The 21,535-nt window shown below is 39.1% G+C and overlaps 1 pseudogene; it reads right to left on the reverse strand.

Annotated features, from left to right (window-relative positions):
* Positions 1 to 359: 359 nt before the first annotated feature.
* LOC129675404 (olfactory receptor 5D13-like) lies at positions 360 to 19,564 on the reverse strand (annotated as a pseudogene).
* Between the last annotated feature and the right edge of the window lie 1,971 nt (positions 19,565 to 21,535).

Genomic DNA, 21,535 nt, shown 5'->3' on the forward strand with positions numbered 1-21,535 from the left:
GTCATAAGGATCAATGCCAAACTCCACACTCCTATGTACTTTTTCCTCAGCCATTTATCTTTTGTTGATCTTTGTTACACCACCGTGATTGCACCGAAATTGTTAGACCTCCTGATAACAAAGGACCGATCTATGTCACTCAAAGGATGCATAATCCAGTTTTACTTTGGCTGTGCTTGTGTGTTTACCCAAAGTTTCATTTTAGCAGTCATGGCCTATGATCGCTTTGTGGCCGTTTGTAACCCCCTGCTGTACACAGTGGCCATGTCTCATAGGCTCTGTGGCCTCCTGGTAACTGGAACTTACCTCTGGGGTGGGCTGTGTGCCACCACACTCACTTATTTTCTTTTGGCACTATCTTACTGTAGATCTACCATCATTAACCACTTTTGCTGTGAGTACACGGCCATCCTCTCTGCAGCCTGCTCGGATTCTTCCTTCAGCCAGATGGTATGCTTGTTAATTTGTATGTTAAATGAGATACATAGTCTCCTGATCATCATTGTCTCCTATGCTGTCATCTTTATCACTGTCATCACGATTCCTACTAAGGGAGCACTACAAAAAACATTTTCTACCTGTGCCTCCCACCTGACTGCGATCCCCTTCTGCCATGGAATTATTCTCCTTTTTTTTTAAATTTTCTTTTTTTTTTAATTTTATTTTTTTCTTATCAGTTACATTTTATTAACTCTGTATCCCAGCCATGTCCCGATCCCTCATTCCCTCCCAGTCCCTCCCTCCCTCCCTCATCTCCACCGTGCCCCTTGCCAAGTCCACTAATAGGGGGGACCTCCTCCCCATTCATCTGATCCTGTTTTATCAGGTATCTTCAGGACTGGCTGCAAAGTCCTCCTCTGTGGCCTAACAGGACTGCTCCTCCCTTGGGGGGTGGGGAGGTCAAAGAGTCTGCCATTGAGTTCCTGTTAGAAATAGTCCTTGTTCCCCTCACTATGGGAAACCAATTGGTTACTGAGCTACCACAGGCTACATCTGAACAGAGGTTCTAGGTTATATCCTGTGCTCAGGTCAAAGCGTTCACTGCTGCTTGTTAAGATAGTCACTGTGTTTTACAGCATGGCCATCCCTATGCTCAATCCTCTTATTTACAGTCTAAGAAATAAGGACGTAAAAGAGACTATGAGAAAGCTAATCCACTTAAAAATCCTTGCTCATTTATCATTTATCATTTCACATACCTAAAATATTTCTATTAATTTCTTTATTCTTGAATTTCTAATAATAAAATAATGAAATAAAAATAAAATATTTGGAAAATTGTTGGTATGAGGTGATATGTGTGTGTGACCGTTAAAATATTTACAATAAATAACTTTATAGAGACTAGAAATTATGGTATTGCCTTAGAATGGAGATAGCTAAATCGTGGTCCTCTAATGATGTCCAAATTTTACTTCCGTTATGTTTTGTATTTCTCTTTTCATTTTATTCTTCCTTTCCCTTTCTTTTTCTTGGTATATATCCTTTCCTTTCCTTTCTTGTCTCTTATATTCTCTCTCTTGTATGCATGTTTGTAATTGTGCATGAGTACCTAAGCATTCATATATGAGTACATGTGAATGATAATTACCCTTTTCCTACCCAGCAAACAATAAAAAAGCATATTATATTATGCAGACTCCATAAACTTCATGTTTCCTGCCTTCCCTAAGAAATCACTATATTGAATGAATTATAATGTTCATAACTTTCTTTTCAACCACAGTATCTAACTGCAGGTTCTGAGATTATAAAATTTACTTTTGCCTACACACCTGAAACTTATACATTTAAAAATTTAAAGTTTAGAACCTACTAGCACTACCTAAAACTTTGATGATTTTGTTCAGAGAAGTATTTATATTAGCATTTAAAACATACTTAGTTTTGAACATATGCTTTTAAATATATTGCTTATCTGTGCTATGTCTGCCTTATCCTATTTCCTTTTTGATTTCTTTTCTCTACTGTTAGTACTCAGAAACTATCAGGAAATCAGACTCTGAGAATGGAGCCTTCCCTTCACAGGATTCTTCAGGCTTTTTTTCTTTGCATGTATCTTATTTAAGAACATTTTATCTTTAATTATTAAGCACATTTCAGAGTGTGGGCTTATGCATTTGAATGCTGTGCCCATGAAAGTCGGAAGTCTGTGCTGAATCCTTTGGAAATTAAGCTACAATCCGTTGTGGGCTGATCAATACGGGTGCTGGGACATGAACTCACATCTTCTGTAAAAGCACTATGTGTTCTGCAGACCGAGTATATTTCTGCTACTAGGTGCAACCAGGTTGGCAAAGTTGGGCTATGGCTAATTTGCTATGATCCATAATTATGTTAAAAAAAAAACAAAACAAAACAAAACTTTTACTCTTCAGGAGACTTCCTCTGTTTTGGTGACCATGTTACACCCTTGAGCTACCATTGACTTTTTGTTAATTTTTATTTTTTATATTAATCATAGTTTATTTACTATGTATGCTAGCCGTAGCCCCCTCCCTCATTCATTCCCTCCCAATCCCCCTTCCCCCCCTCATCTCCTCCCTGCCCTTCTCTAAGTCCACTGATAAAGGAGGTCCTCCTACCCTTTCTTTTGACCCTAACTTATCAGGTCTCTCCAGGACTGGCTGCAATGCCCTCTTCTGTGGCCTGGCAAAGCTGCTCCTCCCTGGGGGTGGGGAGGGGAGTCAAAGAGCTGGCCATTGAGTTCATGTCAGACAGCCCCTTTTCCTCTTAATAGGGAAACCCACTTGGATACTGAGCTGCCCTGGGCTATATCCAAGCAGGGGTTCTAGCTTATATCCATGCATGGTCCTTGGTTGGAGAAACAGTCTCAGAAAAGACCTCTGTGCCCAGATATATTTGGTCCTTGTAGAGATCCTGTCCTCTCCAGGTCATACTAACTCCCCCTTCTTTCATATGCCTGTCCTCTCCAGGTCATACTAACTCCCCCTTCTTTCATATGATTCCCTGCACTCTGCCCAAGGTTTGGTTATGAGGTCCTCTGTGGTAGGCTTCTGTTCTGCTACTTGTTTTCTCCTACTTTCAATGTCCATCCCTTTTGCCTTTCTAAGTGAAGATTGATCATCTTACCCCGGGTCTTCTTTCTTATTTATCTTCTTCAGGTGTAGAGATTTTAGTATGTTTATCCTATCTTATAGGTCTAGTATCCACTTATAAGTGAGTATATACCATGTGTGTCTTTCTGCTTCTGGGATAGCTCACCCAGGATGATCTTTTCTAGATCCCACCATTTGCCTGCAAATTTCATGATGTTCTTGTTTTTAATTGCTGAGTAGTATTTTTTGTTCAAAATATTATTTTATTTAAATGTATACAGTCCTTGGCTGAGCATTTGGCTAAATGTATATCATGTATGATTTACAGACTTCCATATATGAATAAGCAATGTTGCCTTATAGGCAAAATGCATAATTTGGTGATATATTGATGTTTATTTTTAAACAACTAGAACTCTTTGGTTGCATAAGTTTGTTATAAATGATTACTAATAAGGGAAACTACAATATTTATTTTGGATATTATTAAATTAAAATTATAAAGAAGAAAAGACTAGAGTTGGCAATTGATAGTAGAATTAACATTGCAGTGCACTGAATTTTACCAAGATTTCAAAATCCCAAAATATATCAGTCATGATTAGCAAGCGATACCAGAAAAGATATATAATTTAGTTGGGACAATTAAACAGCTTACTAATTACGAAAATTTTTCAATATATTTTTGTATGTATATATTCATTTTCCAATGACTAAAAACAGAAATTTATTTCATCATTAATGTATGCTAACTTAAAAATTGTGCATGTTGAATTTCTGTTCAAAATGTTTATTTGAACAGAAAGGTCATTGTTATTTTATGGGTGAATACTCAACTCCAAATTAAATAGATTTTTGAATAGCCAGCTAAGTTGGAGTTAAACTCACTGTTGTTTTTTAGTATTAGTCTGTCAGTCATTTTAGAAATCTTGGAAATTCTGCACAATATTCTTGAAAAATGAATGAATAAACAAATCACACAAACATGACAACAAATGGCACCATAGGATTTTACTGATCACCTTCCTGACTGTAGCCTTGACATCTCCATTCCTGAGACTATATATCAGGGGATTTAACATAGGGATGAAGACTGTATAGAACACTGAGGCCACCTTGACCATGATCCATGAGCTCTTGGTGTTAGGTGCACAGTAAAGAAAAAGGATGGTTCCATAAAAAATAATAATAACAGTCAGGTGGGAGGTACATGTAGAGAAGGCTTTACTACAGCCCCTGATGGAAGGCATCTTCATGACAGTGATGACAATGAAAACATAGGAAGTAAGAATAATGACCAGGCTGCTTATTTCATTAAATGGAGCACAGAAAAAGGTTATCTTTTTGCTAATATAAGGGTCAGAGTGGGATACAGCCACAATAGCAGCATGCTCACACACAAAATTATTTATGACATTAACTCCTTGAAAGGATAATCTCAGCAAAAAGTAAGTAAGTGTCAGGGAACAGATTAGACCCCAAGAGTATGATGCACTCACTAAAAGGGAGCACAGCTTAGGGGACATCACAGCACTGTAGAGCAGAGGATTGCACACTGCCATAAAACGGTCATAGGCCATCACTGCTAACATGTAAGTTTCCGTCACCACAAAAGTACATGCAAAGAAGAACTGCAGGATGCAGCCTGAGAAGGAGATGGTTCTGTCTTCCAAAATCAAGTTTTCTAAGAGTTTTGGTGTTACAACAGTTGAGTAACAGAAATCCACAAAGGACAGGTGACTAAGGAAAAAGTACATGGGAGTACTACAGAGCTTTGTATTGACCCTGATGAAGCAATCATGCCCAGGTTTCCCAGCACAGTGATTGTGTATATGGTCAGGAACAGGAGGAACAGGGACACCTGGAGGTCTGGGTATTCAGAAAAGCCCAAGAGAATAAAGGTCACTGAAGAAGTCTGTTTTTCTTGATCCCTGGGTTAAAAATAGAAAAATTGAAACAGAAAAGCAATCAAATAAGACAGCCTCAAAAAACATTTGGAATTTTTAATGATTATTCATAAAGAGCTACATAGAAATGTATTTCACTGGTTATATTAAATTAAATTCCAAACACCAATTGACAGAGTATAAAATAAGTTCTTTTTCATATATATTTTAAAAATGTGTACTCCAGAATAAAATACAATTCACAAGATCAGAGGTGAATCACATAGACACAGGATAAAATCTCATTATGAAGTCATAGAATATGCTATTGCCTGCTGTAGCAGGTGTACTGTAAATTCATGGTGTCTCGAGACACATCTTAGTTAAACAAAACGGCAACCACAGTGAAACCTCAGATCATTTAATTTCTTTTTTTTCAAAGTTCTAACAATTTTATTTTATTTTATTTTTGAATTTTATTTTTTTCTTATCAGTTACATTTTATTAACTCTGTATCCCAGCCATGTCCCGAGCCCTCATTCCCTCCCAGGCCCTCCCTCCCTCCCTCATCTCCACCGTGCCCCTTGCCAAGTCCACTGATAGGGGGAACCTCTTCCCCATTCATCTAATCCTGTTTTATCAGTTATCTTCAGGACTGGCTGCAAAGATCTCCTCTGTGGCCTAACAGGACTGCTCCTCCCTTGGGGGGTGGGGAGGCCAAAGAGCCAGTCATTGAGTTCCTGTTAGAAATAGTCCTTGTTCCCCTCACTATGGGAAACCAATTGGTTACTGAGCTACCACAGGCTACATCTGAGCAGAGGTTCTAGGTTATATCCATACATGGTCCTTGGTTGAATGTCAGTCTCAGAAAAGACCCTGTGCCCAGATATATTTGGTCCTTGTGGAGCTCCTATCATTTTCCCATCAGACTAACTCCCCTTCTTTCTTATGATTCCCTGTACTCTGCCAAAGGTTTGGTCATGAGTCTTTGCTTTGAAAACCCTGCTAGTTAGTCTTTCAAATGCGCTCAGTAGACTCCTGTCATACATTCAATGCACATCCCATTTGTCTTTCTAAACGAGGATTGATCATCTTACTCCATGTCCGCTCTCTTGATTATCTTTTTTAGGTGTACAGATTTAATTATGTTTATCACATCTTATAGGTCTATATAAGTGAGTATATACCGTGTTTGTCTTTCTCCTTCTGGGATATTTCACTCAGGATGATATTTTGTAGATCCCACCATTTGTCTGCAAATTTCATGATTTCCTCCTTTTTGATTGCTGAGTAGTATTCCATTGTGTAAAAATACCACAATATCTGTACCCATTCCTCCGTTGATGGACATCTGGGTTGTTTCCAGGTTCTGGCTATTACAAATAAAGCTGCTATAAACATGGTTGAGCAAATATCCCTTTTGTGTACTCGAGCAAAGTTTGGGTATATACCTAGCAGTGGTATAGCTGGGTCTTAAGGAAGCACTATTCCTAATTGTCTTAAAAAGCGCCAGATAGATTTCCAGAGTGGTTGTACCAGTTTATATTCCCACCAGCAGTGGAGGAGGGTTCCCCTTTCTCCACAGCCTCTCCAGCATGTGTTGTCACTTGAGTTTTTCATCTTGGCCATTCTGATGGTTGTAAGGTGATATCTCAGGGTCGTTTTGATTTGCATTTCCCTGATGGCTAATGAGGATGAGCATTTCTTTAAGTGTTTCTCTGCCATTCGATATTCCTCTGTGGAGAACTCTGTTTAGCTCTGTTCCCCATTTTTAATTGGATTACTTGGTTTGCTGCTTTTCAGCTTCTTTAGTTCTTTGTATATACGCGATATTAGTCCTCTGTCAGATAAAGGGTTAGTGAAGATTCTTTCCTAATCTGTAGGCAGTCTTTTTGTTTTGATGACTGTGTCCTTTGCTTTACAGAAGCTTTTCTGTTTCATGAGGTCCCATTTATTGATTATTGCTCTTAGAGCCTGTGCTGTTGGTGATCTGTTCAGGAAGTTGTCTCCTGTGCCAATGAGTTCTAGGCTGTTCCCCAATTTTTCTTCTAACAGATTTAGAGTATCTGGTATTATGTTGAGGTCTTTGATCCACTTGGACTTTAGTTTTCTGCAGGGTGATAAATATGGATCTATTTTCATTTTTCTGCATGTGGACATCCAGTTGGACCAGCACCATTTGTTGAATATGCTGTCTTTTTTCCATTGAATGGCTTTGGCTTCTTTGTCAAAAATCGAGTATTCATAGGTGTGTGGGTTTATTTCTGGGTCTTCTATGCAGTTCCATTGATCCTCCTTTCTGTTTTTATGCCAATACCATGCAGTTTTTATTACTATTGCTCTGTAGTACAACTTGAGATCGGGGATGGAGATACCTCCAGATGATCTGTTGCTGTACAGGATTGTTTTGGAGATTCTGGGTTTTTTGTTTCTCCATATGAAGCTGAGAATCTTTTTTTCAAGGTCTGTAAAGAATTGAGTTGGTATTTTGATGGGAATTGCATTGAATCTGTAGATTGCTTTTGGCAGGATGGCCATTTTCACAATGTTAATCCTACCAATCCATGAGCACAGGAGATCTTTCCAACTTCTGATAACTTCTTCAATTTCTTTCTTCAGAGACTTGAAGTTTTTCTCAAAAAGGTCTTTCACTTGCTTGGTTAGTGTCTCCCCAAGGTACTTTATGTTATTAGTGGCTATTGTGAAGGGTGTTGTTTCCCTAATTTCTTTCTCAGCCCTTTTGTCTTTCGTATACAGGAGGGCTTCTGATTTTTTTTGAGTTGATTTTATATCCTGCCACTTTGCTGAAGGTGTTTATCAACTAGAGGAGTTCTCTGGTTGAATTCTTGGGGTCGCTCATATATACTATCATATCATCTGCGAATAGTGACACTTTGACCTCTTCCTTTCCGATTTGTATCCCCTTGATCTCCTTTAGTTGTCTTATTGCTCTGGCTAGGACTTCAAGTACTATGTTGAAGAGGTGTGGAGAGAGTGGACAGCCTTGTCTTGTCCCTGATTTCAGTGGGATTGATTTAAGTTTCTCTCCATTGAGTTTGATGTTGGCTATAGGCTTGCTGTATATTGCCTTTACTATGTTTAGATATGTGCCTTGTATTCCTGATCTCTCCAAGACTTAAAACATGAATGGGTGTTGGACTTTATCAAATGCTTTTTCAGCATCTAAGGAGATGATCATGTGGTTTTTCTCCTTCAGTTTGTTTATGTGGTGGATTACATTGATGGATTTCCGTATGTTGAACCACCATTGCATGCCTGGGATGAAGCCTACTTGGTGGTGGTAGATAATATCTTTGATGTGTTCTTGGATTCGGTTTGCAAGTATTTTATTGAGTATTTTTGTGTCAATGTTCATAAGAGAGATATGTCTGAAATTCTCTTTTTTTGTTGGGTCTTTGTGTAGTTTAGGTATCAGGGTGACTGTTTCTTCATAGAATGAGTTTGGTAACGTACCTTCTGTTTCTATTTTGTGGAAGAGTTTGAGAAAAATTGGTGTGAGCACTTTTTTGAAGGTCTGGTAGAATTCCACGCTGAAACCATCTGGTCCAGGGCTTTTTTTGGAGGGGAGACTGTGAATGACTGCTTCAATTTCCTTGGGGAATATAGGGCTGTTCAGTCTTTCTACTTGATCTTGACTTAATGTTGGAAGATGGAATCTATCAAGAAACTTGTCCATTTCATTTAGGTTTTTAAATTTTGTGGCATATAGGCTTTTGTAATATGACCTAATGATTGTTTGAATTTCTTCAGTGTCTGTAGTTATGTCACCCTTTTCATCTCTGATTTTGTTGATTTGGATAGATTCTCTCTGCTTTTTAGTTAGTTTGGCTAAGGGTTTTTTCTATCTTGTTGATTTTCTCAAGGAACCAGCTTTTTGTTTCATTGATTCTTTGAATAGTTTTATTTGTTTCTAATTGATTGATTTCAGCCCTGAGTTTGATTATTTCCAGCTGTCTGCTCCTCTTGGGTGTATCTGTTTCTTTTTTTTCTAGGGTTTTCAGTTGGGCCATTAAGTTGTTTGTATGTGATGTTACGAATTTCTTCTTGCAGGCACTTAGTGCTATAAAATTTCCCCTGAGCACTGCTTTCAATGTGTCCCATAAATTTGGGTATGTTGTGCCTTCCTTTTCATTGAATTCTTGGAAGTCTTTAATTTCTTTCTATATTTCTTCCTTAACCCAGCTGTCATTGAGTAACAAGTTGTTCAGTTTCCATGTGCGTGTAGGCTGTTTGTTATTTCTGTTGTTGTTGACGTCCAGCTTAAGTCCATGGTGGTCAGATAGAATACAAGGGATTATTTCAATCTTTTTGTATCTGTTGAGGCTTGCTTTATGAATAACTATATGGTATATTTTGGAGAAGGTTCCATGTGGTGCTGAAAAGAAGGTATAGTCTTTTGAGTTTGGATGAAAAGATCTGTAGACGTCTATTAGGTCCATTTGATTTAGGGTCTCTGTAAGTGTTTTTATTTCCCTATTTGTTTTCTGTCTAGTTGATCTGTTCCTTGGTGAGAGTGGAGTGTTGAAGTCTCCCACTATTAGGGTTTTAGGATCAATGTGTGACTTAAGCTTTAATATTGTTTCATTTACGAATATAGGTGCTCTTCTATTTGGGGCATAGATATTCAAAATTGTGCTGTCCTCTTGATGGATTTTCCCTTTGATGAGAATATAGTGGCCCTCCTTATCTTTTCTGATTAACTTGGGTTGAAAGTCTATTTTATTAGATATTAGGATGGCTACTCCCGCTTGTTTTCTGGAACCATTTGCTTGAAAGACATTTTTCCAGCCCTTTATTCTGAGGTAGTGTTTATCTTTGTTGCATAGGTGTGTTTCTTGGCTGTAACAGAATGATGGATACTGTTTCCGCAACCATTCTGTTAGTCTGTGTCTTTTTATTGGGGAGTTGAGTCCATTGATGTTGATAGAAACTAGTGACCAACAATTGTTACTTACTTTATATGTGGGGTTGGTGGTGTCACTGAGTTTCATTGCTTGTATTTTTTTGGTTTTTTGTTGTGTAGTTATCTATTTCCTCTGTTTGCTTAGATGTAGTTGTTTTCTTTGGTTTGGAGTTTCCCTTCTAGTAACTTCTGTAGAGCTGGGTTACTATGTAGATATTGTTTAGATTTGGTTTTGTCTTGGAATATTTTGAATTCTCCATCTATGTTGATTGAAAGTTTTGCTGGGTATAGTAGTCTGGGTTGGAATCTGTTGTCCCTTAAGGACTGTGTGATTTCTGTCCAGGCCCTTCTGGCTTTCATAGTTTCTGTTGAGAAATCTGGTGTGATTCTGATAGGTCTACCTTCATATGTTACTTGGCCTTTTTCCCTTGCTGCTTTTAGAATTTTTTCTTTGTTTTGTAGGTTCAGTGTTTTGACTATGATGTGACGTGAAGAATTTCTTTTCTGGTCTAGTCTACTTGGTGTTCTGTAGGCCTCTTGTATGTTTATGGCCATCTTCTTCTTTAAGTTGGGAAAGTTTTCTGCTATAATTTTCTTGAAAATATTTTCCGGACCTTTGAGCCTGATGTCTTCTTTTTCTTCTACTCCTATTATTCTTAGGTTTTGTCTTTTCATGGTGTCCTTGATTTCTTGGATGTTTTGTGTTTGGAACTTTTCTGATTTTATTTTTTCTTTGAGAGACATGTCAATTTCCGCAAGTGTATCTTTGGCTCCTGAGATTCTTTCTTCCATCTCCTTAATTCTGTTGGTGATGCTTACCTTTCTGATCTTTCTCTATGTTCTCCAGCTCCTGGTTTTTCTCTATTTGTGTTTTCTTTATTGATTCTAATTCTGTTTTCATGTCTTGCACCATTTCCTTCATCTGTTTGAATGTAGAGCCCTGCTTTTCAATGATAGCTTCTATTTTTTTTGTCCGTTTCCTCTCTATGTATCACTAATTGTGCCTCTACTTCTTTGGGTATAATTGCCTGTATTTCTATGAGAGCTTTGTTTATTTCTTCTTTATTTGCCTTCATTTGTGTGGACATTTCTTTGAGAGCTTTGTGCATTTCTTCTCTGTTTGCCTCAATTTTCATGGTCATTTCTCTGAGGGCACGATTTGTTTCCTCTTGGTTAGTCTCGATTTCTTTGGCTATTTCTCTGAGGGCCTTGTTCATTTCATCTTTATGGGCCTCTAATAGCTGGAGAAACATAGTTTTGAGGTCGTTTTCTTGTATATCTAGTGAATTGAAGTTTCCATTGTTTTGTGGGGTTGCTGGTGAGGTCATTAAGTCCTGATTTTTGTTGGGAGTGTTCTTACGTCTGCCTCTAGCCATCTGGTTATTTATAATCCTCACTGTTCCTCGAGATTGTAGTTCAGGCTATGATCGTCTCTTTCTGTTTTCTGGACTGTTTTTTCAGGAAGATGAGAGAGGTTCACTGGTTTGGGAGTGTGTTGTGGTTTCAGTTTTGCCTAAGTAAGGAATGTGACGCTGGCGCTATTTGCATGCGCTTTTAGTGGGCGCAGTGTGCATGCCTAGATTCTCTGACTATTGCATTGGCCTGCGAGCCACTATTATGTAGTTCTGACTGAGATCCAGGGATTGTTTGCCTGGATTACACTGGTGGACCTGCAGGCAGAGGCTTCAATGTTGGGGTCGCTATCCCAAAAATCCCTATGATGCCCACACTAGGGGTGTGGGTGGCAGGGATCTCATCTGGTTGCTTCTGTGGAGAGGCCCTGGGTCTGGGGCAATCTCTCCCTAGAAGGCTCACTCACTCTCTTGCAGGACCAGTTGGAATGCACAGGGGTTCCCCTTGCTCACTACTCTCTGTTTTGGTCCTGCTGCGGAAGTGCACGGGTAGGCTAACAGTCAGCTCTGTGACACTGTGGCTGCAGGACTCGGTGTCCACCTTTCCTGTGTGCTTCCTCTTTGTCCTTTCCCTCTGCCAGGAGGGGTTATGTTGACTGGTCCCTGGGTGGCACGGGAAAGAGTTAGGTTGAGTGTACTCAATCCCAGATCCCGGGCCCAGATCTCTCTGCCAGAAGCAGCCTGGTGGTAGAATCTATGTTTGCTGATCCCAAGAGAGTACCAGGTAGGGTTGAGTGTCCTCAGATCCAGAGCTTGAGTTTCTCTGCTAGGGGCCGCTGGGTGAGCTGGAGAGAGGGTGCTGTGTCCTTGGCAGGCTGCCTCTCTGTCCTTCCCCTCTGACCTTCCCCTCTGCTAGGGCAAGCTGATGGAGGTGCTCTCAGGGGAGTGCCAGCAGGGTTGGGGCTTCTCAGTCGGATTCTGAGCCAGCATTTCTCTGCCAGGGGTCAGGGGGGTTGGCGCCGGTGATAGAACTTGCTGCTAGACCTTATTGCGCTGTACCCAGGAGAATCTCAGGACGTGTAGAATGACCACAGTTCCAGATCCCGAGCTGTAGTTTGTTTGCTAGGAGCAGCTGGCAGCACTGGAGTTCCGGCACTGTGAAGCCGCTGTGTGCCTCTTTATCCTTCTCCTCTGCCGTGGCAGGGTTATGGCTGCATTTGCCCGAAAGTATTGGGTTTTCTCAGCCCCAATCTCGGGTTGGGGTACAGACAATGTGGTCTGTGGCAGATTCTGCTGGCCGCCTTTTGCCTCCTCCCAAGTGGGAGTAGGGACTTTGAGCTGGGCGCGCAGCTGCTTTCTATGTGTGGTGGGAGCTCAGTTGTGATGGCGGCGGGTACCCGCAGTCAGCGAGACCTTCCAGGGAATGACTGGGTGATCTGTGATCAGTCTTGCAACTTTTTTCCCCGTGGGTTTTTTTTTTTTTTTTTTTTTGCGACTGGGACTCTCAGTCTCAGGCATCCTTGTGCCCACCAATCAGCCTGGGAAAGTGATCGGGACATGCAGGCTTGCAGCACCAGCCTGGAGACCCAAAGCCGGAGTTAGCGGGGTTCTCTTCTGGGTTCTGGCTGGGCAGCCGAGAGTGGACCCGACCGATTCCCACACCGTGGGAGCCTCCCCTCACCTGGGAAACACGACAGCTGTTGTTTTAGGGCCCAGAGTTCAGTCTCCTGGTCGCTGCACGGAGTGTGTTGTCCCGCTTCTCAGACACGAAGTTCTCCCGGCGCCGCCATCTTGGCCCTCTCAAGAATTTGCTTTTTTCATCATTTAATTTCTTACGTATTCAAAGAAATTCCAATTTCGTAAAAAATGAAACGGGTTATTTCTATATGTGCTATGTTCTTCCAAAATGTTGCAATTATACTTTTTTAATATCTAATTACATTTTCCTTAGAAGTACATTATAAGTACTTAGTGACCCTAACATAATACACATCATAAAATTAACACAATTTTACATAAGATAACAGTAACATGTCTGTGTGCCAAAATTAAAAGCCTTACTGTTTTCTATATTTTGATTTCATTCTTTAATATTAGACTTGTGTCCTTCATAAAAAAATATCATTGGCATATTTGTGTAGTTTTCCTTCAACTATTTGGATTTTATTGATTCTATCTACAAGACTTATTATATGCTTAATACATTTACCATTTCACACAAATTATATTGAGCCAAAATTCTATATCTAAATAGAATGTTAAAACCTCTACCCAAATCTGTGTTCTTTCTCTGAACCTCTTAAAAAAATTGAGCAACTTAGGGTTGAAAGAGAAATCTTTTCCACCAATAACAAACATGGTTTCAACAAGTTCTGACACATCTTTTCAACATATACTTTTGGATCCACTTATTGTAGTCTGTTCATTTTAATGAACTTGAGGCTAAATTTTAAAGTGACCCATTTGGTTCAGGAAGTGTCTGTCATCTCTGTCCATTTGTTTGGTGGCTTGGTGTGCTGTGTCTATGTTATGCGTGTGTATCTGTAAAAGGAAATTCATTTCTGCTTTTCTGGTGAGAGCCATTTTGTTTTTCTCATAACATTTTCTGTATTTGCTCAATAGCGTATCGAGTATTTTAGAAACTCAGAATTATCAAAAATAATTCATATCCCCAGTTTTTGTTTTGAGAATTAATATGAGGTGAGATATAACTAGAAATAAGTATAACACACGTGTCATGTAATTGATTAAAACTAAAGTGATTGTATATACAAAGAAGAAATATGTAATGTACAAGCAAAAATGCTCCAAAAGTATTGATTACATACTAACAAGTACAGTGATGTACATCACGACAAATCCATCTAGTTAACAGGACTCTGTGGTTACATAGACATTAGAGTCACACGTAGATTTTAAAGCCTGAGAAGATTACGGACATACATCATTTTTCTTCTAAAATAAAAAATAAATAAGAATCGAATAAACTCACCTCAAAGCAGAGAATTTTGATGTATTCATTTAAGACTCTTTATAAAACTAATAGGCTCTATGGTACCTCTGCTATTAATTCAATTTATTTTAAAAATATAATTCAAAATGTGAAAAAATACAGGTTTTACTGCATATGTCAAAGACTGTGTTGGGAAAAATACTTCTATCACATAACCTTTACAAAAAAATTCTCAGTATTAATTGAGAAAGGAAGAAATAAAAAAAGAGAATAAAAAAGCCACCGAACTGTGGCTTACATTTATGTCACAGACCCCTTGGGGATGTGAACCCTAGAGAATCTAACTGAAGAATTATCTTGGAGGCACAAATCAAATAATTAGATGAAACAAAACCCCATGTAATATTTTGTTTGTGGTTTTTATCTAAAGTTAGTAATATTTTCAGTCATTTTTTATTTTAGCTTTTATTAATTACACTTTATTCACTTTGTATCTCCCATAAACCCCTCCCTCCTCCCCTCCTAATCCCACCTTCCCTCCCCGTTCTCCACACACGCCCCTCCTCAAGTCCACTGATAGGAGAGGTCTTCCTACCTTTCCTTCTGATCTTAGTCTATCAGATCTCATCAAGAGTGGCTGTATTGTCATCTTCTGTGGCCTGGTAAGGCTGCTCCCCCCTCAGGGGGAGGTGACCAAAGAGCAGGCAAATCAGTTCATGTCAGAGGCAGTCCCTCTTCCCATTACTGTGGAACACACTTGGACACTGAACTGCCATGAGCTACATCTGTGCAGGGGTTCTAGGTTATCTCCATGCATGGTACTTGGTTGGAGTACGAGTCTCAGAAAAGACCCCTGGGTTCAAATTTTCTGGTTCTGTTGCTCTCTTTGTGGGGTTCCTGTACTCTCTAGATGTTACTATTTCCCACTTCTTACATAAGATTCCATGCACTCTGCCCAACAGTTGGCCATAGGTCTCAGCATCTGCTTTCACAGTCTGCAGGGCAGAGGCTTTCTGAGGCCCTCTGTGGCAGGTTTCTAATTTGTTTCCTGTTTTCTTCTTCTTCTAATATCCATCCTCTTTGCCTTTCTGGATGGGGATTGAGCATTTTAGCCAGAGTCTTTCCTCTTGATTAGTTTCTTTAGGTGTACAGATTTTAGTGGGTTTATCCTATATTATATGTCTATATGAGGGAGTATATACCATGTGTGTCTTTCTGCTTCTGGGATAGCTCACTCAGGATGATCCTTTCCAGTTCCCACCATTTACCTGCAAATTTCATGATTTCCTTGTTTTTCATTATGGAGTAATATTCCATTGTGTAGATTATCCATTGTCCAGTTGAGGAACATCTTGGCTGTTTCCATCTTCTGGCTATTACAAATAAAGCTGCTACAAACATGGTTGAAAAAAATGTCCTTATTGTGTACTTGAGCCTCTTTTGTAAATATGCCTAGTAGTGGTAGAGATGGATCTTGAGGAAGTGCCATTCCTAGTTGTTCAGAGTCAATTTTAATGCTATAAATATCTTATGAAATATTTTATAAGATACCAATATTCTTTAAACTTAAATACATACATATATCTATAAAACCCCTGTAAAATATTGCATAAACTGAGGATTAACTTTCACGGTACCGGAATAGAAGGTACCATGCAAGTTTCCAAACAGGGGAGAAAACAGCAGTTATCTCTAGCAAAGCCCCCATGAACCACAACACCAACATAGCATGAAAGGTTTAAGATTATAGTAATGGCATGCATACATTCATGGTAAACAATAGCTCTCTAATTAGATTTAAGACTCATTCAGCAAGTGGGAAATCATTTCTAATACTGGAAACTTAGATAACTACTCAATACTAGTGAAGTCATGGATCACCTACAACATCACTTTAAATCTAACATAACCCTAATGGAGTCCTACTCAGCTATTAAAAAGCAAGAAGATGGTGAAATTTGCAGGGAAATGGATGGAACTAGAAAAGATCTTCCTGAGTGAGGTTTTTCAGGGGCAGAAAGACACGAATGATTTATACTCACTTATAAGTGGGTATTGGCCATACTATGAAGAATAAACATACTAAAATCTGTACACCTACAGAAAGTAAACCACAAAGAGGACCCTAGGGAAGATGCTGAATCCTCATTCAGAAGGAAAAACAGTATAAACACAGGAAGTGGTAGAAGAGATAGAACAGGACTGGAGCCTGTCACAGATGTCCTCTAAAAGACTCCACCCAGGAGGGGATCAGAGCAGATACAGATACATGCAGCCAAACTTTGGACAATGCACAGGAAGTCTTATGGAATAAGGGAGATATAAAAGGACCCAGAGGTGACACGAGCCACACAAGGAGACCAACAAAGCCAAAAAACAAAACAAAACAAACAAACAAGCAAAAAACCAGCAGGGCTCAGGGAGGACTGCAGAAACTGATGCATCAACCAAAGACCATACATAGAGAGGACCTTTTCAGATGTAGGCCAAAGATATCTCAGTCTCCATGCGGGTTCCTTGGTAAGAGGAGAAGAGACAGTCTCTGACATAAACTTGGTTGCCTGCTCCTTGATCACTTCTCCCTGGTGGGGTGACTTAGCCAAACCACAGAAGAAGAGGAAAATAAGTTTTGTTATTTTTCTCATTTTAAATATAACATAGTATAGAGTCATGCATAGTGACACACACCTTTAATTCCAGCACTTAGGAGGCCAACCTAGGCAGATGTCTGTGAGTTCAAGGCCAGCATGGTTTACAAAGTAAATTTTGTGACAACCAAGGCTATTATACAAAGAACTCCTGTCTCAAAGCCCCCTCCCTCAAAAGAAAAATACTTTTACATTCTGTTAATGCTGTTGTGGTTTAACATTAAGCAATGCTGAATATACAATAAAGTGAGAGCTCATGTGTTTGTATTTAGGACAATAATTCAACCAAATGAAACAACCAATTACTAACTACAAATCATTCTACCACATTCTTTTTTTTTCTACCACATTCTTATTGTGAGAGTTGGTACCAGAAAAAAAAAAGTAAGAAAAGAGGGGAGAAGGATGGAGGAAGGGAGGAAATTTAGGGGAAGCCAAATGGAAAAAGAGGTCAGGGTGTTTTTGTGTATTATTGGAAAAGATGTAAAGATGTGATACGCCTATGGAAACATGCCTGGTGGTTCATCATGTAATTAATGTGAACATTCCACATGACCTGGCAGCTCCACCTCTAGTGTGTACCAGATTAATTAATACCAGAATCACATATTTTAAAGATCATCTTTACTCACAATAGGCAAATGATAGAACCAAACCAGGTAGCCATCAACAGATACGCATCCACCAACTTGGATGATCATGTGGGCATTAAAATAAATGAAACCAGCAATGCAGAGAATGCATACTGTATAATTCCAAGCATGTGTGGTATTTATCAGAGTCAAGTTCATAGATACAGAAGTGGGACACCACTTATCAGACAGTGGATCTGGGGAGGCATCCTGCAGTATGTGCATGGCTCCGTTTGGATGTTTAAATGTCCTGGAGACAGTGGCTGCAGCAACACAACTCCGTGAACACATTTGCTGACACCAAACTGTCCACTCTCAAATGTTCATGTGATCAATCTCTGTGCAGGGTATTTTAAATTTAGATATTAAGAAAGTAATATGACACAATGACAACGAAATCAACTGGAAAAATATGTGGGTTCCTAATAATTACCTCTGAGTGACCGTGAGATGAATTTAACTTAAGTCCTTAAGACAAAATTAAAGTACCTATTTCTGACAAGGATGAGGTTAATCTTATGAGCAAACTCTTAGAATTGTGCCCTAAACTAGTACATATTTTAATCATTTGTTTGAACTCATAATGACTCTAGTGTTATATGTGTTGGTTGGAACACTGATATCATTTACAGGAAGGAGAGCGACTGGACAGGGACCCTCCCAACTCATGTTCCTTAGATAAGTGACATTGGACACCATCTAAGTCACAGCTGATGATAGTACTCATTTTGTCTGATGTTTGAAGGAGTGGAATTAAAATTTGCACCAATTTACGATTGACAGAGGGTGGTAAAGGGATCTATAATGGATAAATATAGTCTAGGACTAAGAGACTTTTGTATACATGACCTACACGTAAATATTTATATGAATTTTTAAGTCTAATGCCTTTTGTTTTATACTTTACATCATATATATATATATATATATATACTTATACTTATAAATCAATGAAAACAGTAATATGTTTGCAGTGAGTGGTATTACTCTCGGTATTACTCTCTAATGGATAGATTTCACTTTATGTATTCTAATCTTAATACTTTGGCATTGCTTACAAACAAACTCCACTAGGTGGTGGAAGGACACCATACCTTCAATCAGCAAGCCACACTGTACTGTTTTAAGAACAGACATGTAGATAACAGCATCATTTATATTTTCATTATAGCTTGACTATCCATTCCACTGCTATCTCAGTTAATGGATGATAAACAAGTCTTCAGGGGAGTAAAAGACATGACTGGATTCAAATATGCATATGCATCATTTTTCCTACTTTTGTTTGTTTTGACTAGATATATTTTGAGTCCCTGTAACTTAAAACTATTGCTACTTTTAAGAAGAAAAGATATAGTTGCCTATACTTGCTAAATTTCATGTCAGTATAGAACACATCAGTGTACTATGCACATGAGCGATCCCTCAGAAAAGATTCCCTCAAGGTAAACAAACAAACACACCTCAAATAGGAGTGGTTTCTAAATGTATTTTACTGCTACTAAAGAAAATATTCATAATTTTTAAAGTTCTTTCAGGTTAATCACTAAGATGAATGAGAGAACAATTCCAATATATCTTTAAAAATATTCTAGTTATGAATAGCCTTTAAAAATACAGAATACTGAAGGAGTCCAAGATAGCAGCACACACCATATCTGAAGGACACAGGATCTGAAACTCCAAAATTGGTGAGTGGAGGGGCAGCTGAAGCCAGAACATCTACATTGAGGCTTCATGGACAAGAGGGGACAACCCTTGAGCTGAGACCATTTGGATCCAGGTCACCCGTGGAGTTCTTCAGCAACTGAGAGTGGTGAATATTCAATCCCTCTGCACTTCCCCTTGCCCCAAACACAAGCCTCAGTGCTGAGTGACTGAGACAGCAGAGGGAGACCTCCCAGTTCTGCAGTGGTGGTGAGCAGCAGTATGAGCCTCCCAGTGGACAGCTGTACCTGCCTCCCAGGTCTGCTGCAGCAGTGGGCTTCTGTACAGATCTCCCAGATTTCCAGGTGGCTGTATGGGCCTCTGAGGGCCTCCCAGCTGGCAGCTGTACAGGACCCCAGGTCTGCTGAGGCAGCGGGGTAATGGCTAGCCCTAGCAGGAGCATCCATGCTCTTTGACTGAGTCTGCAGCTAACAGAAGTATGGGTTTCCCTGCCCAGGAGACAAATAGTGGTCACAAATGAGCTGATGGATATCTTACACCCTCATTTGCCCCTGTGGGCTCAAATCTGAGAGAAGAGAACAGGGAAAACCACTATGTTATCTGATTAGACCTGCTATCAAGTGAGTGTGCCTTCAAGTGAGTGAGTTCAGAGCCCCAGATCCAGGGTCTCTCTATGCTAGCAGCCAGACATCAGATCTCTCCCACCCACACTCACACTGTGGGCAACATAGGGATCCTTGGGATACCATTCTCAACATTGAAGCCCCTGTTCTGTGGGACACCCAGGGAGTTCAGGCAAACAATTCCTGGAGGCAGACAGATCTGAATACCAAGAGGAGAGTACATCAGGCCAGTAGGCCACTGAGGTATTCAGGGCACCTTCACATGCACATTGTTCCAGCAAACAGCACCAGCAGCTATATTCCACCTGGTTTAAGCTCCACCGATCCAGGTATCTACATACTCTAGCACCCTTTCCCTCGAGGCTACCTGCCTCCAGGCTCTCGCTTTCAATTATGCACCTGTGGCCTATCTCCCTTAGCTATAGCTGAAACACCAACATCAACTTTCAAACCAGTGGACCTCTCTCATCTTCCTGAAGAATACTCCAGACACCAGAGATAGATGGACCAGTCTGAAGTATAGATTCAGTAACAAATAGAAAATTGCTAGAGGCTGGCATAAGAACACATCCAACAAAAATCAGGACATCACTGCTTTACCAGCAAACCCCAAAATCAATGGATAATTTAATTCATCAGAGACACAGTAAAATGATTCTAAAGCTATGCTTATCCAGTTATTAGAGGCACATAAAGAGAAAATGAACAAAGCTCTCAAAGAAATGCAGATGAATACAACTAAACAAATAGAGGCACAAGTAGTGGCATATAGAGAAGAAATGACAATAAATAAATAAATAAATAAATAAATAAATAAATAAATAAATAAATAAATAGGCCATCATGGAAAGACATTGAATACACATTCAAACAGATGAAGAAAATGGTTCAAGACATGCAAACAGAATTAAAATCAATGAAGAAAACACTGGAACTGAAGAACTTAAAGAAAAGATCAGAAAACACAAAAGTAAGTGTCCAACAGAGTACAAGAGATGGAAAAGAGAATATCAGGTACTGAAGGTACAATTGAAAAAAATCAATACATCTCTCAAAGAAAAAGTAAAATTGTAAAAGTTTAAACACAAAACATCCAAGAAATCAAGGACATTATGAAAAGACAAAATCTAAGAATATTAAAAATAGATAAAAAAGAATTTTCCAGGCTCCAAGGTACAGAAAATATTTTCAAGTAAATCATAGAAGAAAATTGTCCCAACTTAAAGAAAGATGTTCTTAATATACAGGAGGCCTATAGACTAGACCAGAAAAGAAATTCCTCATGTCACATAATGGTCAAAATACTAAATCTACAGAACAAAGAAAAATATTAAAAGTAACAAGGAAAAAAAGGCCAAGTAGCATATAAAGGAAGATCTATCAGAATCACAGCAGACTTCTCATCAGAACTATGAAAGCCAAAAGGACCTGGGCAGATGTTATGCAGACTCTTAAGAAACTACAGATGCCAACCCAGTCTACTATACAGAGCAAAGCTTTCAATCAACATAGATGGAGAAAACAAAATATTCCATGAAAAAATTAAACTTAAACAATATCTACACAGCAAACCAGCCCTACAAAAGATACTAAAAGGAAGACTACCCAACAAAATCAACTACACCCAAGAAAACACAGGATATAGATAACGTCACAACAAAAAATTAAAAGAAAACAAGCATTGAAACACAGTCAACTCCACACCAAAAGGAACTAACATTCATTGGTCACTATTATTTATCAACAACAGACTCAATTCCCCAATGAAAAGACACAGACTAACAGAATGG

The sequence above is a fragment of the Psammomys obesus genome, unplaced genomic scaffold (genome assembly GCF_907164565.1).
Source record: "Psammomys obesus unplaced genomic scaffold, mPsaObe1.curated_primary_1811, whole genome shotgun sequence".
Lineage (NCBI taxonomy): Eukaryota > Metazoa > Chordata > Mammalia > Rodentia > Muridae > Psammomys > Psammomys obesus.